This window comes from Pleurodeles waltl, chromosome 4_1 (assembly GCF_031143425.1).
Source record: "Pleurodeles waltl isolate 20211129_DDA chromosome 4_1, aPleWal1.hap1.20221129, whole genome shotgun sequence".
Taxonomy (NCBI): domain Eukaryota; kingdom Metazoa; phylum Chordata; class Amphibia; order Caudata; family Salamandridae; genus Pleurodeles; species Pleurodeles waltl.
The window spans coordinates 51,117,209-51,137,064 of record NC_090442.1 but is presented as its reverse complement, the minus strand read 5'-3'; the positions used below and the strand labels follow the sequence as shown (position 1 = coordinate 51,137,064).

Here is a 19,856-nt window from a genome sequence, read left to right as displayed (position 1 = left end):
TAAACTTGTTGGTAGTGATACAGATTCCTGGACGAGGCTCCATTTTTTTGGAAGTACTTCGTGTTAGCCTGACTTTGAGCATTTTACTTTTGTCAGCTTTACATGAGCTATTTTACACATTTACATGTTTGTACGAGACAAAGGCACATTTAGGTAGAACAACAGTTTTCTTGTTATTTTATCATTTGAGTACACAACAAAGGTCTGGGTAAGGTGCCCTATCTACATGCCAGGGTCATCCGGTAGGTACGTCAGTTATAGCAATGAGATGTGCAAAGAGGTGACACATGCAATAGATACTGTTTCTGTCTGGATTTTTCCATCCCGTCTCTGCCTTGCTTCTCACTTACAATCAGTTAGATTAGGTAGGAGTCCGTTTTTTACATAAACATGTAGAATTAATCAGTCATGGGAGACAGCTCTTTGCACTCGAGCTGTCCAGAAAGAAGTCGGATTCCTGACCACTGACCTAGGTTAGGCACAGGTAGTAGAAAAGTAGTTCAGCTGAACTTCGCTTTGAAAGGGCCCCCTTCTCCGCACCTTACTTTCATTGGTTTCGTGGGTTCATTTTAGAACCTTACTTGGGCACAGGTGTTTTAGCTAAGTAAGGCCTGCGGCCTGTGCCCTTTTACCTAGTTACATGCTCTATTTTCATTTATTCATTTTTGATACTTTTTGCACAGCCAGCTTTTAGCGGGGAAGTTTTATTTTCCCTGATCAATTGTTATTCGGTGAAAGCGTTGTCATTACTCTCAGTGCACTACATTATACTGTGTAGCTCTGCCCAAGTTGTCCAGGGTGGTACATGACAATTTATCTAGTACTGCCGCCACAAGAGTGTGCAGACAGCCCGAGACTTAGACACATGATCAAAATACACCTATTTCTCAGAACACAAACAAGTTTTATTATAAAAACATCACAATCAATCAAGGATTTATAGAGCGCACTAATCACCCGTTAGGGTCTCAAGGCGCTGGGGGGGGGGGGGGGGGGGGGGGGGGCCAGGGGGGAGCTTCTGGTCGTAGAGCCATGTCTTGAGGCGTTTCCTGAATGTCAAGAGGTCTTGGGTCTGGCGAAGGTGGAGCGGTAGGGAATTCCAGGTCTTGGCGGCTAGGTGAGAGAAGGATCTTCCTCTGGCGGTGGTGCGGCAGATGAAGGCGAGGCTGGCGGAGCAAAGATTGCGGGTGGGGGTGTGGAAGGTTAGTCGGTCATTGAGGGAGGCTGGGCCTGTGTTGTGGAGGGCCTTGTGTGCGTGGGTGAGGAGTTTGAAGGTGATCCTCTTTGACACTGGTAGCCAGTGAAGGTCTCTGAGGTGGGGGGAAATGTGGTCACGGCGTGGGATATCCAGAATGAGGCGGGCAGATGCGTTCTGGATTTTTTGCAGTTTTGTTAGGAGTTTTGTTGTTATTCCTGCATATAGGGCGTTTCTGTAGTCCAATCGGCTGCTGACCAGGGCGTGGGTGACAGTTTTCCTGGTTTCAACGGGAATCCACTTGAAGATTTTGCGGAGCATGCGGAGAGTGTTCAAGAAGGAAGAGGAGATGGCATTGACCTGCTGAGTCATGCTGAGTGTGGAGTCCAAGATGAAGCCTAGGTTGCGTGCGTGGGTGGTGGGTGAGGGCGCTGTTCCTAGGGAGGTGGGCCACCAGGAGTCATTCCAAGTTGAGGGGTTGGTGCCAAAGATGAGGATTTCTGTCTTGTCTGGGTTTAACTTGAGGTAGCTTGATTCCATCCAGCTGGCGATGGCGTGAAGTCCATTGTGGAGGTTGTTCTTTGCAGTTGTAGGGTCTTTTGTGAGGGAGAGGATGAGCTGAGTGTCGTCTGCGTAGGAAACTATGTTGATGTGGTGGGTTTGTGCGATGTTGGCGAGGGGGGCCATGTAAACGTTGAAGAGCGTGGGGCTGAGCGAAGATCCTTGGGGGAACGCCACAGATGATTCTGGAAGCTTCTGACAGGAACGGTGGGAGGCAGGCTCTCTGGGTTCTGCCTGAGAGAAATGACGAGATCCAGTCGAGTGCCTTGTCGCAGATTCCAGCGTTGTGTAGGCGTGTGCGGAGAGTGTGATGACATACCATGGCGAAAGCTGCGGAGAGGTCACACAGGCCAAAGAAGGTTAGTGAGGTCTTTCCAGCAAGAAGATCCATCCATGTTGTATGACATTTTACTGTTACTTCGCTGACTTCAGTCCTGTCTCTGCAAACAACCAAGAAGACAGTGGGCAGACCTCTGTTTTTAGGTACTATGGACATGTGTTCCTTACATAGACTAGGTGCAGACAGATTAGGGCAATCACTGATTTGCTCTTGCTTCACAGCTAAGCGTGTGGGTAGGACTCTTTAGGCATGTGTTTATTCCAATATGCTGGAGCTGTTTATTTTATTTTCACTTACGATAAAAATCCTGATTGTGCTTTGACTCACCTTCCTAATAATCGCAGACCGTATATTTTGTTATCATAGATTGCAGTCTTTTCAATAAAATGCATTGAAAACTGTCCTGCATCTCTTTCTCTGCCTATATGTGTGTGTGAGACCTGTGCTAACGAGAGAAAGGGGTAAGATCTTCCAACCATGACTTCCCACTGAGTGAGGTCCTGCTAGCTAGCCGAAAGGGTTAGGCCAAGAGCTACCAGACAGCGTGGGACTGACTCAGTCACCCACAAGCAGGGGTGCTGCTACCCGAAACCAGCAGTCTTGGCCACATGACAGGAGTCCTACGACACCGGTTGAAGGTCTAATAACACAGCTCTGTGTGGCAGGTACGCAAAGCGACATCTGTACCACTTCCCCTGCAGAAAATGTTTCGTTTTTTTCCATGTTCTCAGCTTAGAAAGTGATAAGAGTGAGAGGGAATGTAGTATGGTGAACCCTAATAGAAATGTTTGTGGTGTTTACACTCATATTAACTCTAATCATAAAATTTAGCTTCATACGTTTTTTGTCACAGCCCACGTACTCATTCGTAGAGTAATAGAATATCATACTCTAGCATCTTTACTAATAAGGACACAGGCATGTTTAGAACATTTATTTTAAGTATGAAAGGTGTGTCTTTCGAATATCACTGTACTCCTGAGAGAGGCCTGGTTTTGTTTACCAGAATGCACAACTTCCCCTGTGAAATGGGACCTGGTGCATGTTTCAAGTAAACCAGACCCACCTTCATCATACATGACGTGTAGGACTCATTCATTACATCACTGGGTTAGGGGGTCTAAACCTTTAGATTTAGGGAACAGCCCTAAGATACGTAACATGGTGTGCAAACATAGGTTTTGGGTTTTTTTGGGGAGGGAGGGGGAGGTATGAGTAGTCTTGAATCAACACACTCTAGAGAACCATCATTACGAACATGCGAAGACACCTGTTGCAATCATGGTGAAAACCAAACCTCCTTCAGATTAATAGAAAACCCCTGATCCTTCTGTAGGTTAGTCAGACTTCGTGGATGGTGACATTTAAATTTGAGGGTTATCTATGATTGGACAGTGTTATGGAATACTGGGGATCTTGTGAAACATAATTTTCTGTTTATAGTGTTTTCATTGGCTGCTGTGAGTTATTCAGTAAAGAGAGAGAAGCATAATCCAAAACCTCCGGTCCTGGCATAGAATCTGCTTTAGTTTACAAACTTCTCAGCTTATACACCTTTGTTACAACATAGAGAAGAATGAAAAACAATTATTTCAGCAGAAACTTTCCAAATAGTACGAAGGTCCTTGAAAGGGAACAGCTGTAACAGGGAGGTTTCAGACAGTTTACTGCTTACTGTTGACAACAGTTGAAAGTTTTCCTCCCTTACTCATAACTTCTGGGTACACTTTAAACAAACCATTATCACTAACCTTGACAACAACATGATAGGGAGTTAAAATAGCTGTGGTTAATCTCATGAGAACGGCTGCACAATTAACAGTTTTTGAGCCCTGATAAGTATGTGCAAAGCTAAAGAAAAGAAACACTTCCCTTACTGATCTTTGAACTGTGAAGGGAACATTCTACAGTTAAAGCATTGGTTCGGGCACATAATGCAACTGACATTTTTGTAACCTCAGGTGCACTCAACTAATAAACATGTTTATCATGGAAATAAGTTCATGTGGACCCAATCTGGATTTTGAGCTAACCACAGCGCTGAGAAAGCACTGATCGCAGCTAGAGATGACATCAGGGCCCTCCTGAACAGCAGGGAAACAGTAGGCCTCATCGTCTTGGAGCTATCCGCCACGTTTCATGCAGTCTTCTACCACATTCTGATCAACAGACCCCACAACATCAGGATTTAAGGAAACCCCCTCAAATGGATCGCCTCGTACCTCACCAGCAGAACTCAAAGGATCCATCTCCCACTGTTCACCTCAGAGCCCAAGATCATCATCTGTGGAGTTCCCCAAGAATCATCCCTCAACCTGACCTACATGCATGACCCCCACTGGCCGACACCGTCAGATCACATAGACTCATCTCCTCCTACACCGACAACACACAGCTCATCCTCTTACTGTCCGAAGATCCCTCCACCACAAAAGCTAACTTTCACAGATGCTTGAAATGGATGAAGGACAACTATCTCAAACTCAACACCAAAAAAATGGAAGTGCTCATCTTTGGTAACAAAACTTCGCCATGGACCGACACATGGTGGCCCCGGGAGCACGGCACCTCCCCCCTCCCAAACAGACCACACCAGCAAACTCTGCATCATCCTGGATAGCAAGCTATCCATAAAGAAACAAGATGACGCAATCTTGTTTGCTTGCTTCCGCACCCTTTGCATGCTCCTCAAGATCTTCAGGTGGCTTCCAGCAAACACCAGTAGGATCGTCACGCAGGTCCTTATCATCAGCAGACTGGAATATGGAAACAGGCGCTATGCAGGAGTCAATGTACGCCTCCTGAAGAGGTTCAGGACAATACAGAACTCAGAGGCAAGACTCATACTCGACTTCCCCAGAAGGACCCACATCACACACCAACTCAAGAAACTACACTGGCTTCCGATCCAGAAGAGATGTCAGTTCAAGATGCTGACCCACACCTACAAGGCCCTGCACAACGAAGGACCATCATACATCACCAAATACGTGACCTTCCACCTACTGACCAGACACCTCCAATAAGCTTCCCTCTCCCTCACAAACACCCCACAGATCCGTTGAGCTAACGGCAGGGGACACTCCTTCTAGTACCTGGCAGCCAAAGCTTGGAACAACTTCCCCCTGCACCTCAGGACCGCAACATCGCTACAGCACTTCAGAAGAGAACTAAAGGACTGGCTGTTCAAATTATCATACCTTCACACAACAGAATACAGCTCCAGCCCCTAGAGACCCTCACAGGTGATTTGCTGTGCTCTATAAATGTTTACCTTCACACTTATCCCACTTTGCATCAGAGCTAAGGCACAGTAGTTTTGCCCCATATAAGCATTGTATAGGCACCACAGCTTTATAAGCAGGATATGCAAAGGTCAAAGAAGGCCCTCCCAACACATTTTTAAATTTTACCAGCACTCACATTCACAATTTCGCTATGCAATGCCCAATTTACTTTGTTATTGAACGTTACCCCAAGTGCTTATAGGAGGTTACCACACCCACAGCTTTCAATTTCCACCAGGAAGACCCCTCTGACAACTGCTCCACTGACCTCCTCAAAAGTCTACAAAACATAGAACTTTCCCAGCTCGTCATGGGCCCCACAAACAACACAGAACACACTTTGGACACAATCTTCACCTCTGGAAACACCATCAGCTACCACTCCGCCTCACCACTCACATGGACCGACCACAACATCACCCATTTCTAAATCTCCACACCACAAGCCAAAGCTTACATCAACCAAACCAGCCAGAACAGAAACAGAACAACAAAAACTGACTCGTGTAGCACATTCGAAACACACCAACCCAACACCACCAACAACCTAGAAAAGGACATAACTAACTTCAAAAAATGGATATCTAATTGTGCTGATGCTCTGCCACCCATCAAAACTCACACACCGCAGAACCAAAAACTGTACTCCTGGTACATGGAAGAACCCCGGGACTTCAAAAGATATTACAGGCAGGAGCAAATGGAGAGCCAACCATGATGCCAATGTCAGCTCACCCTACAAGGCCAATCCCAGGCACTACCACCACCTACTGAGAGACACCAAGACAAGATCCCTCAAGGACCGGATGGAAGCCAGCTCCAACAACGGCAAACAGATTTTTGATATCATCAAGGAATTGACCAACCCAGAAGCCACAGCCAACTCATCACTCCTTCCCGGGTGCTCTGCCACAACCTCTCAAATGACTTCAACAACAAAACTGAAAAGATCTACTATAACTTCGAAAAACAACCAAACCTTGAGGACATCATCAGCAAGCTGCCCATCTACCACTCGGACAGACACCTAACCAACTGGAGAACACTCACTGAGGAAGAAACCACTTCAATCATGAAAAATGTCTATTCCAGGGCTCCCTCAGTCCCATGTCCATATCATATCTACAACCTAGGGGGACCTGTGATACATCTAGTTCCTCACTCACATCATCAAATCCTCCATTGAAACTACAACCTTCCCTGAGGAATGAACGCATGCTGCAGTCACGGCTCTATTCAATAAACTGAGCAACATCTGCCCCTTTTGGCTCCTACCATACCCAGCAAAGGTGACCGGGAAGGCCAATAACTCCCCAACCATCTGGAACTTCACAATCCTCTAGGTCACTCCCAATCCAGCTTTTAAAGCAACCACAGCACAGAGACAGCATTCAACACTGTCACAGAAAAGATCTGCACCCTAATGGGTTGAGGAGAAACAGTCACCCTCATACTTCGGGACCTCTCAGCTGCATTCAATACCATGCCACACTCCAGCCTCATCAAACGACTATGCACAAAAGGCATCCAAGGTCCAGCCCTCTAATGGATATGCTCTTTCCTCACAGAAAAAACACAGGGAGTCAGACTCCATCCCCACACATCATCGCCCAAGGACTTGATCTGAGGAGTCCCTTAAGTATCATCCCTCAGCCCCACCTTGTGCAACATTTACAGGATACTACTCGCCAAGGTCATCAGATCTCACAGCATTTCCATCATGTCTCACGCCGATGACACCCAGGTCATCCTCTCAATGTCAGGCACGTCCTCAACAACAAGACCCGACTATACCAAATACATGATCTGCGTAGCAGGATGGATGAAAACTAACTGCTTGAATCTCAACTCGGACAAGACAGAAATGCTAATCTTCGTGGACAAAACTCCCCTCGATACTCCGCCTGGTGACCATCAGAGCTTAGTCCAACACCATTACTCATTAACCAAGCGCAATACCTGTGTATCACCTTAGACAATAATCTCAACATGGCTTCACAAGTGCATGCAGTCAGCTCCGCCTGTTTACACATAATATGCATCCTTAGAGAAGTCTTGAAATGGATCCGCAAGAGCACCAGGCATATCATCACTTAACCCCTAGTCACAAGTAAACTAGTCTATGGCAACGTACTCTATGTCAGCATCTGCAACCACCTCTTCCACTGACTTCAGACCATCCAGAATGTAGCAGCTAGATTCATCCAGGACCTCCACTTGCACGCCCACATCACTACACACTTTAGAGAATTCCACTGGCTACCAATACACAAGTGCTGCCAATTTAAATTCCTCACACGTGTATACAAGGCACAACATAACATTAATCCGTCTTACCTGAACTACTGCCTCTACTTCCAGCATCCCACCAGAGTCCTGCCCTCTGTTTTACTAACCCTCACACACCCATTGCATACACAAAAGCAGAACAGGAGACCTAGCCTTCCCCTACCTTGCACCCAAAACTTGAAAGAAACTCCCTCAACAGATAGGGGCCTTCTACTCACTTATGGAATTCTGCAAGAAGCAGAGGATCTGGGTCTCCTACTAACACCCAGCAGATAACCAATACACCTGCTCTAGCGCATGGATGACCTTTGAGTGAGAAATTGGGCTTTACAAATCCAAATAACATAACATAGATGCAGATTCACTACAACGAGTGTCTTGCAAGAAGGCAATTTGTGTGTTAAGTCTAGATAAATGAGAAAGTACCTTTTGTCGTTTAACCGGATTCACAAGACCTCCACCTCCGGGCATCAACAGTCTTGTAACTGAGCACACCGACTCCCTACCTCCAGCTAATCCCCTCTCCTCCCTCCCCCCAGGCACCCTTACTGGTTCTAGATGGGGGTAATACAGACACTGTCCTAAGCCTGGACACCCTAAAAACTGAAATCTTGCAGTTATATGGGCCGCACAGAAGAGGTGAGAGACAAGTTGACAGGGGGGGGGGGCAGTGCCGATTAGCATGTGGCACCTCACAACCTGAGAACATTGGTCTGACACAGGAGATATCAAAATCTGCAACTTCCTAGTAACTGGTTCTGCAGGACAAACTATACTTGATTCTCAACACAGTGAATGCATTCTGCAAGATATCAGAGGGCAAGATTGATTAAGTCTGAGTGGATCCGGGGATACTGTACTCTAGGAAGATCATTGAAAAGGAGTTCAACATGAGTGACCATGATGCTGATTGGAGGTGGAGAATGAACAGAGAAAACACAGAAAAAGAGAAAGAAATTGTGTGACAACGGTGTCAACACGGTAAAAGCAGCTGTTGGAGAAGGCGCTATCACAAATGAAGAAGAGGTAGAGTATGAATGGGATAGGGCCTTACTCAGAGGACGTCCAATGAAAGTGTAGTAGGTGTTGATGTCTTCTAAACTCAGGCAACTAACTCGTAGGTCTAAATCAGTTGGGTCCAGCCAGGGTGAAGGAGGGCCAGATCAAAGTCAGATTCTGATAATAACCACTGACTATGACTTCAGATTTATTGTTTGAAAACACATCTTGTGTGAATATCCTCCAATTATGTGGATATCCAGAAAAACTATCATGGTTCGAGCCGACCTGGCCTTACTATGGAGACCACTGATCAATATAGCCATGGGCTGGAAGAGAGACAGCATCAGACCTGCACCTTTAGAAACAGGATGCAGACATGAGTTCTGGGCTTCCAAGACCTCTCCTCTATTCCATAAACCAAGCAGTGCAACAAGCACCAAAACCATCTCTGCTACATATGACAAAAAAGTTCCACTGGACCTCGTAATCCTCACCCTACCTTGTAAGGAGTGCGGAACATACAAATGGAGGGTTCTGACATGAAGGTAGCAAGGTCACTTGAACCACAGCAGAACTCATCTTCTTGTCCACAATGAAAAGAAGAAAAAAAACACAAAGGAATGTGACATAGACCTTAACTTACTGTTTATAGGTCTCTTTCAACTGGAAAGCTGAAACTTCGTGCCTAGAACAAAAGTATGTGATAGTCAAAGAATGATTCATGGTCATCATCATTTGTAGGGTCGAGCCCGCGTCGCATGCATTTCACTTGCGAGACGCTTTAGGAGTTAGAAAAGGGCTCGGAGCCCCGTTCATGTGACGTCAGTTGTCTTTCATTGGTTTGTGGGCTTGCCTGTTAAAATCTGCTTGCTTTCATTAGTGGAAGGCACCCTCCTCGAGCGCAGCGACCAGGTGCTGAAAACATGCGAGGCTCGCTGTTTCCCGTCAGGTTTGTGGACTATTTTTTATCTTTAGTTTGCAGCGCGATCTTGCTTGGCAGAAGTCGAGCGCTTTGCATAACATCGACCCGTTTCTCGCTTGACAGAAGTCGAGCACTTTGCATAACATCAACCCTGTTACATAGTTAATTGCACTTTTGCCGGTTACGTACATAATTGCCCTTTTGCCAATAGGTTTCATTACGAGTGAACTGTAGCTGCGCAATTGCGCCGTTTTTTTCTTTCAATGTGGAAAGAAAAATCCAGTTGTTACGGGTGAACTGTAGCAGCGCGATTGTGCTGTGTTTTTCTTTCAATGAGGAAAGAAAAATCTGGTTGGGAGTTTACAACAGCTAATAGCTGTAACTTGGAGAAATGTGAGACCCTAGTGCATTGCAAATGCTTGTTTAAAGATTGTCCTGAGCAATGCAAAGATTAACATGAACCTGACCCAGGGTGAGTCAAATGCCTCTCTAGCAATCTGACTGGATATGTGGGGAGTAAAAAAGAACAGTTGATGCCTTTCCACAGGACAGCTGAAAACAGTAAGTTCGTTGGAACATGTGATGCCTTTAAACTGGAGTACTGGGCAGCCAATGGTTACTGGACAGTATTTTGGGTGAGTACTGTCATATACCACTGGTGTTCATGGACCATCACCACTACGCATTCCAGTTGGATAACCACATTACTGCCTCAGGTCCAGGGCAGTTAAGTTGAACAGGAAAGGCTTATTCCAGGAGGTGGTAGGAGTTGGATACATATAAACAGTGTGAGACAATCAATATTGAATGTCGAGTCAGTGCAAATGTTGCAAATCAGAAACTGGCAAATATAAAGGGCAGCTTAAAATATTTTATATGTACCTCCACCCCCCAAACCATAGAAAGCTCTGGCACCTCCTTAGGCAGAGATATGGCCCTATCCGCATCTTCAGCTATAATGCACTTGTAATAAGTCTATTGGGATAACTGCAATGTCTGTGACAGACTGACACATCCGCCAAACTCTAAACAAGGCCCTTATTCTCCTTCAGAAATTATTTTCCACATTTAGTCCTTCGAGCAATAAAATTCCAAAGATTACTGGAAAGGTGGTAAATGTTTGATTTGTGACTTCATTCGCAACCTGAAGTAGTAAGAAGTGAGCATACAAGGAGTCCATATACTATTTCATTCTAACTGCAACACTAGGAATGTCATACATGTATTTATGTATTTTTGTTTCTTTGTGATTTGTTATATGTAGAGGAGACCACACAACTAGTTAAACAGCGCATGTGTTAGCATCACAGCTACATTTACTGCAAGCCCGAAGGATCTCATGCGTATCAATCACTATGTGGAACCTCTACATATGGAGGATGGCCTACGCTGGTTGGTTGTGGAGGCTGCGAAACAGGAATCTAGAAGCCATAATAATCTTAACACACTCCTCACATTACTTGAATGCAGATGGATGCACAGTCTGAGGAGTACTACAAATTGACATATGTAAACGGAAGGGCCTGTCTGCCTTTCTGAATACATGAACAAAATACATGTGGACACTGCACACCACGTTACATATTGACTGCATGTGGTCTAGTGAGTCACTTGATTAACAGTGAGAAGTTACGAAATCTTGATATCTCTCATTATAATCAACATTTGAATGTGACATGAATCAATCGCTGTAGGACAACGGGTACGCTGAAGGGTATATTTGTGAAAGGACCGGTGTCCGTTATATTTGACAGATAATATCTTGGATAGACATGTCTACACCCGTACATATGAATGACTTTTCACATGAGGGTCAGGCTTACTGTCAGATCATAGATTTAGGGAATCCGGTCAGCGAGAACCCAGGTTTAGGTGAGAGACATTATAGAGCTCCTTGCATCACGGCGGCGGTAACCTGCAGATACACACGCGCTTCTATTGCCAGAGCGTGGAGAGATATGAGCACTGCTGCTCTTCCTGCACAGACGTCCTTCTTACGCTGTAAATTTCCCTCCCGGCGCAGTGAAAAGCAGGGCAATGTGCAGACTTCTCACAGTGCTGTAAGACCCAATGAAGTAGTGCAGTAAAAAAAGTGCAGTATGTAAAGATTTCTTAGTACAGTAAAAAGCAATGAAGTTTGCAAAAACTTCTCATGGGGCAGAATGCACAGATAACTCGCACTGTGGTAAAAAAAAAAAAAAACAGCCCATAAATTTCTCCTAGAGCAGTAAAACACCGTGCAATACACACAGAGTTCTCACCCTGCACTACAATGGAATGCAGCGTGCCCAGATCTCCTCTGGATCTGCCCCCAACAGTGTAGGATACAGCAGTGCAGTGAAGAGTACTCATAGTGCAGTGAGATGCATTGCAGTGGCACAGGGATTCCTCAAAGTGCAGTAAGATGCATTGCACACAGATTTCTTATAGTACAGTAAGGTGCACAGAGCTTTAACACAAATGATGACCACAAACACCCCAGAGCCAGAAGAACCCTCCCCCCAACACACACACACACCCACCCACCCCAGAGACGGCCCCGACAGAAGGCGCTGACAACTCCCTACCTGAGCAGAAACCTGTGCGGACATTTCCAGTCTGTCTCCTCCTGGGGCTGGTGAAGATTTGGAGTCCGAGGGTCGGAAGATGCATGAACTATAACTAACCAGACAGACGGGGGTCTTTCCGCCTCTGTATAAGAGAGGCCAAAAAAGATGTCACCATCCGCCGCCTCTGCTCTTTCTGAAGCCACTGACCTGGAAGAGGAAACATTTCCAATGCTAACCTCACCCAGAAGTGGCGGGATACTACTGCCTGCACATGCGCAGATTGCCCCAGTCGCGGACCCAGCTCCCCCGCACATGCGCAGATTGCCCCAGTCGCGGACACTGCCCCCCGCACATGCGCAGACTGCCCCAGACGTAGGCGGATGGAATTTGTCTTTGTTTGGGCCTCAAATCAACGAGGCAGAAACTCGCAGAAAACTGAAAAGTTAACAGGACGCTCTCCCCAAGAATCAAAGGAAGCTGGAATATTTCCCTTCCTGCAGGTCACTCCCTCCCTGCACTGCTTCTCAAACAATCCCCAGACACACACTCACTGCACTATTACTGACTCCTTGCACTGCCATTCTCCTCATGCACTGCCTCTGCATCCCTTCCTGCAGGTCACTCCCTTCTGCATGTTATGATGTCGTGGACTCGAGCTTGCTCATGCCGAGCTCAAGCTCTCGACGGCTCCTACGTTTTGTTGCCACGGAGTTCCTCCGGAGGTTGGCAGTTACTTTGTGTCATTTGATTAATGTTTTATGTTCTTTTCACTTTTCTTTTGGCATTCTTTCTGTTATCCTGTTCAAATACTAATACTTAATATGTTAGTGATGTATGTTCTTTTGAGTAATGAAAGAAGGAAGATATGTTATGATGTCGTGGACTCGAGCTCGCTCACACGCCGAGCTCTCGACGGCTCCTACGTTCTGTTGCCACAGAGTTCCTCCGGAGGTTGGCAGTTACGCGGAGCCGGCGAGGGGAGTGGCTGAACCTTTTCCCACAAGAAAATAAACACGTACTTGCCTTTAAACCGGTGTGAGGACGTCGGTTCATCATAACACTGCACTGCTGCTCAAACAATTCACAGACACACTCACTCACTGTACTATTACTGACTCCCTTGTTTTGCTTTCCTTCTCTTATCTTATGACCGAGCTTACAAAACTACTCTGGAATGCGCTTCTTAGTTTAAAGAAGACATTTATTATTATTCACCATGAGGTTCCTGAAAGACGAGATTAGTAGGTTGGAAGCACACGTTTAAAAGTAGTTGCAGCAATGAAAGCAAAATATATCAAAGTACTTCTCAATTGCAATGTACACAGCAAATACATGTGATTATATTATAGCATAACTTCAAAGTAAAGAATAAAAGTCAAAATTGCATCACCTTAGGGCTTATCACTGCTTGTCATCTTTCTCCTCTCTTCAAGTTGATGACTCCAGTTCAACTGCGAGAAAGAGACTTTCCACCCAAACGGGAGCCAGGCAGCTGACGTCCGCTCCTGACTGAAGTCCTGGAAGATCTCCCCTCGCTGCTGCCCAGGGCCACCGTAAAAAGCAGAAATGCTGACTCAGTGTGGGAACCGAATACATTTGGAGAGTGGCTAAGTCTCCAAACTTCACTCGTTCCCAGGCTGGATTGAGAGGTAAACACAAAATATATGCTCTCTTATCAGCTAGGGTTTGGTGTGAATTCAATACGAAAAACACAGCTTGGTCAACCATGTGGAAAAAAACAGCTTGGAAAAACACAGCTCATCTGCAATGTCTCAACTGCAATGTCTAACTCCACGTTAAAGCCAAAAGGCAGCTAACCCAAATACCAAATGTAATGTCTAATGCCATGTTAACGCCAATAGGCAGCTAAACTGAATACAGAATGTAATGTCTAATGCCATGTTAAAGCCAATAGGCAGCTAGCCTAAATACCAAATGTAATATCTAATGCCACGTTAAAGCCAACAGGCAGCTAAACTGAATACAGAATGTAATGTGCTCCTGATGAACATTGAACAACTAATATTCGCAGTGGTGAAACACAAAGTCATTGGTAAAACACAATTAATGGCATAACATCTCCAACCTATGACCAATGAATTTTGTTTATATACCTCTTATTTCAAACAAAAACAACAACAACAACAAAAAAAATATACAAATCAGATTTGAATGATAAAAGCAATCACTGTAAAGCAATGGAAGTGGATTAACATATTGATCTCATAACCTTTCACATTAGATACATCTACAATGAAAAGACTGAAGCTTATATACTCTAATTGGGAAAACAGCAAGTTGATGTAGCATGAGTTCTACTCATGTAAAGGTACACGGTCCACCTGAAAGGTTTGTGGAATGTAAGCGAAAGTCAGAGTACCACACGAAAAAACACAGACAGTTAACTGGTAAGGTTGCTTAGTTCCAGTGGAAGAATGTAATCAAACAAGTTGACAAACTTTATATTGATCCCATGTAGAACTTGAACTGAAGGCGCCAGTTGCGCAAAATGGATCCATGGGGTTTGTACTTCAATCAGTCGGCTTCAGGTTGGGGGGTCCCTCCCCCGACCCCACACGCACACACCTGAAGGGAGACCACACAGAACACTCATGGTCAGTGGCGAATCGTGGTAGGATCTGCATAAGAAAAAAATATGACTTTTCTCCCAAATAACATTTGTCATCTGGAATGTGCCCTTCTTCTTCCTTTCCTCCTTGTTTTACTATCAGCAGGACGTTATTGGGGCCCTTTGCTATAATTTCTGCAGGTTCTGGAGGGTCACTTGGGGATTCAGCCCACACCTTAGCACTGAGGTTTTTATCTGCTGCACCACAGCTTCCCTTTCGTTGCACTGTCAGAAGGGCTTGGGCAGACTCCTTCTTTACCAAACCTCCATTCACTGCACTTATGACAAGTTGGGCAATTCTGTCTAGAATCTGTATGAATGAATCAGATTCTCTTCTTATCAGCATCATTTTGATTTCTCCTTGGTAATCTGCAGCAATCACCCCCCCTGTGGAAAAATAGTTTCTCACCCTTCGTGCCACCACTGTTCATTTGATATCAGGACAACCATATTGAATATGGCATCCATTTTGTGAGTGTTTTAAACACCCCGTCGCAGAGGAAATAGGCAGAAAAAGATGCAGCTTGAAAGCAGCTATATCGTGCAATATGCCTAAGGCCGAATACCAGACTGGCCACATACCTGCGGTTAAGCCAATTTTGAGAAAAACTAATTTCCACGGAATAACCTGCAATTGGAACAAGGTCATACCTGCCATTTACTACACACTATTATACGCTTCAGCTGTTTGCACATTTTTGTTTGTAAGCAATCTCCCACTCCTCTCCCCTGAGGCATACAAATGTTTTTATACCTAACTAGTGGAAAATGATTGAACCTCTGCCATTTGTTTGCATGTAGTAGAAAAATGTATAAAAGCTCTATGCTGCGCGAAGTAAGACAGACTACTCCCTAACCCGCTTGGTGAAGGAGCTCTCCCTTAACTCAAGTTATTGAATAAATCCTGATTATTCTCTACATCTCGGACCCCGTCTCTTTCCTTTTTTTTAATTATTTATTTAACTTACAAGGAAAATTTAGAGGTATTTTAAATTATTTACCACATTTTGGCGCCCGAACAGGGACTTTCCCTTCTCTACACGCGCCGGTTTTGCCGGTCGCGGGTTTTTCCCCTACTCTCTCTCGAAACGGACTTTAGGTGCACCCGGTGGGGATTTCCCGCCGAACTCCCTCGGAGACCCAGGGGCGGACCAGCGCCCGGCATACACATGAGGCGGTGAGAGACGCGGAAAGTCCATACCCGAGTGCGACAACGAGGAGAAGAGGAGTCCGAGACGTCCGAGATCCCTCAAAACGCGCAGCGTCTGGATTCGATCGAAGAATAACGAGTTTGCTTTTCGGTGAGTACTGCTGAAAAGTATCAAGACGTTTTCTGTTTAAACAGAAACGGTACAGATATATATTAAGAATGTCATTATTGACTAAATTCAAGTGTTAGAAATGGGTTTTTTGGTTGGCAGTCAGGTTGCCCTCTGTCCAAGCAAGAACCCTCACTCTAGTCAGGGTAAGTCACACACAATCCAAAATCAGCCTGTGCTCACCCTCCGGTAGCTTGGCACGAGCAGTCAGGCTTAACTTAGAAGGCAATGTGTAAAGCATTTGTGCAATAAATCATACAACACCATAGCATAACACCACAAAAATACACCACACAGTATTTAGAAAAATATATAATATTTATCTGGGTATCTTCAGGTCAAAACGATCAAAGTTGCAATACGAATTTGTAAAGTTATCACTGAGAAGTGATAGAAAGTGTCTTAAGTCTTTAGAAAGTAAACAAAGTCTCTTTCAAACACAAAGTACCTGGTTTCTGGTGGAAAATCTCCTCAGAGGGCCACAGGAGAAGAGGTGCGTGGAAAACTGGTGTGTGCGTCGATTTCTCCTCAGCACACACGGACTTGCGTCGTTATTTTCCACGCGGGGAGTCGGGCGTCGTTTTCCGGCGCGCGGACAGTCTCTTACTGTGGTTTGCGGGGAGTACCAGATGTCCCGGGTCTGTGCGTGGATTTTCCTGCTTGTTTTCCGGCTGCGCGTCGTTCTGCGGGGCTGCGCGTCGAAGTTTCGATCTCACGGCAGGCGTCGCGTCGATTTCTCCGGCGGAGTCGGGCGGCGTTGTCCTTCTGAGGCCGTGCGTCAAAGTTTTGATCTCACGGCAGGCGTCGCGTCGATTTCTCCTGGAAAGTCGGGCGGCGTTGTCCTTGCGAGGCCGTGCGTCAAAGTTTCGATCTCACGGCAGGCGTCGCGTCGATTTCTCCTGCGGAGTCGGGCGGCGTTGTCCTTGCGAGGCCGTGCGTCAAAGTTTCGGTCGTCCCGAAGACGTCGCGTTGATCAGCGTCGGTGTGCGGCGTTTTTCTTGCCGCGGAACAAGCTGTGCGTCGAAAAGTTCGGCGCACGGAGCATCCACGAGGAAGAGAGAAGTCTTTTTGGTCCTGAGACTTCAAGGAACAGGAGGCAAGCTCTATCCAAGCCCTTGGAGAGCACTTTCACAGCCAGACAAGAGTTCAGCAAGGCAGCAGGGCAACAGCAAGGCAGCAGTCCTTTGTAGAAAGCAGACAGGTGAGTCCTTTGAGCAGCCAGGCAGTTCTTCTTCGCAGGATGTAGTTTCTGGTTCAGGTTTCTTCTCCAGCAAGTGTCTGATGAGGTAGGGCAGAGTCCCTGTTTTATACTAAGTTGTGCCTTTGAAGTGGGGGTGACTTCAAAGAGTCTCTAAGAAATGCACCAAGCCCCCTTTCAGCTCAATCCTGTCTGCCAGAGTCCCAGTAGGGTGTGTGGCAGTCCTTTGTGTGAGGGCAGGCCCTCCACCCTCCCAGCCCAGGAAGACCCATTCAAAATGCAGATGTATGCAAGTGAGGCTGAGTACCCTGTGTTTGGGGTGTGTCTGAGTGAATGCACAAGGAGCTGTCAACTAAACCTAGCCAGACGTAGATTGAAGGGCACAACAAGATTTTAGTGCAAAGAAATGCTCACTTTCTAAAAGTGGCATTTCTAGAATAGTAATATTAAATCCGACTTCACCATTCAGCAGGATTTTATATTACCATTCTGGCCATATTAAATATGACCTTCCTGCTCCTTTCAGATCAGCAGCTGCCACTTCAACAATGTATGAGAGCAGCCCCAATGTTAGCCTATGAAGGGAGCAGGCCTCACAGTAGTGTGAAAACGAATTTAGGAGTTTTACACTACCAGGACATATAACCACACAAGTACATGTCCTGCCTTTTACCCACACAGCACCCTGCTCTAGGGGTTACCTAGGGCCCACATTAGGGGTGTCTTATGTATAGAAAAAGGGGAGTTCTAGGCTTGGCAAATACCTTTAAATGCCAAGTCGAAGTGGCAGTGAAACTGCACACACAGGCCTTGCAATGGCAGGCCTGAGACAAGGTTAAGGGGCTACTGAGGTGGGTGGCACAACCAGTGCTGCAGGCCCACTAGTAGCATTTAATCTACCTGCCCTAGGCACATGTAGTGCACTCTACCAGGGACTTACAAGTAAATTAAATAGTCAATCATGGATAAACCAATCAGTAGTACAATTTACACAGAGAGCATATGTACTTTAGCACTGGTTAGCAGTGGTAAAGTGCCCAGAGGTCAAAAGCCAACACCAACAGGTCAGAAAAAATAGGAGGAAGGAGGCAAAAAGTTTGGGGATGTCCCTGTCAAAAAGCCAGGTCCAACATGACCCCCTACCAGCCTAAAGCCAGGGGAGAACAATCACTATCCTGATGTACTTCCCTGTTTGAGGCGACAGAACAAGGACCCAGGCCCACAACAGCAGGGGCATGCTCCAGTTCTTCACCTTCCTGACTCCAATTGGATCACTCTGTCCATACTCTCAGGGCCCACTAAGCCAACCCATGGGGAACCTTTCTCCTTACCTGCGGATCCCATCTGTGCAGCACCTAACCTTACTTTGCTCACAGATGTATCCCAGGAACAGGATAGTACCACCATGACCAACACAGTGGTGTTGCCCACTCTACCCCCGGGGTGTGACACTTCTCCCCTCCCCAGGGATAACTCTGTCCACCCGGACAGCAAGCCACAGTGATTACTGACAGCTGCCAGGGAGGAGAGCCAGGCCCCAGGCCTCTCAAAGCTCTCCAACCACCGTGGCTGTGGAGAGTGGGGGGCGGTAGCCCCAGGTGCTGGGCACCCTTTAACCACTCTCCCTTCCACCAGGTCAGGGATGACAGCCTAAACCTGGTCCTCCCCTCTGGGGCTCTGTACCCTCCCTCCTGGAGCGGTACCCCCAGAGTCCAACATGGTCAGGGTGTTTACAGAAGTCGCCCTGTACCATTCCTCCACCAGTGCAGGGCTGTTAACCTGCAACTGGCCCTCCAACCTGGGGCCTGTACCTTCAGGTTGGACTAGGGCCCGGGGTGAGGCTTCCCTCCCTCTGCCCTCCCTTCTGGGGTCCAGCACCCTCCAACTAGGAGTGGCCTCCTCAGAAGACAACATGGTAGGGGCACTGTTATCAGTAGCCCCTCCCTCCAGGTCCGGGGGGACACCCTGAACCTGGTCTTCCAGCCCAGGGTCTGTACCCTCAGACTGGATCACTGCCTGGCAAACCAGGACTCCCTGGGGGGCACACCTACCCCCCACCAGGTCAGAGTTTAACCTCTGCACCTGACCATTCAACTCAGAGTCACCACCCTGAAGTTGAACAATTGCCTGGCACGCCAGGACTTCCTGGAGGGCACACTGACCCTCCACCAGGTCAGAGTTTAACCTCTGAACTTGGCCATTCAACTCAGAGTCACCACCCTGAAGTTGAACAATTGCCTGGCACGCCAGGACTTCCTGGAGGGCACACTGACCCTCCACCGGGTCAGAGTTTAACCTCTGGACCTGGTTCTCCAACCTAGGGTCACCTCCCTGAGGTTGGGCAATTGCCTGGCACGCCAGGACTTTCTGGGGGGCACACCTACCCCCCACCAGGTCAGAGTTTAACCTCTGAACCTGGTCATCCAACCCAGAGTCAACACCCTGAGGTTGGACAATTGCCTGGCACAGCAGGACTTCTTGGGAGGCACACCTACCTCCCACCAGGTCAGAGTTTAACCTCTGAACCTGGTTCTCCAACCCAGGGTCACCACCCTGAGGTTGAAC

At 46.7% G+C, this 19,856-nt stretch overlaps 1 pseudogene; it reads right to left on the bottom strand.

The window, feature by feature from the left end:
- LOC138286977 (zinc finger protein 850-like) overlaps positions 1–12,384 on the bottom strand; it is a 183,738-nt pseudogene extending 171,354 nt beyond the window's left edge.
- Between the last annotated feature and the right edge of the window lie 7,472 nt (positions 12,385–19,856).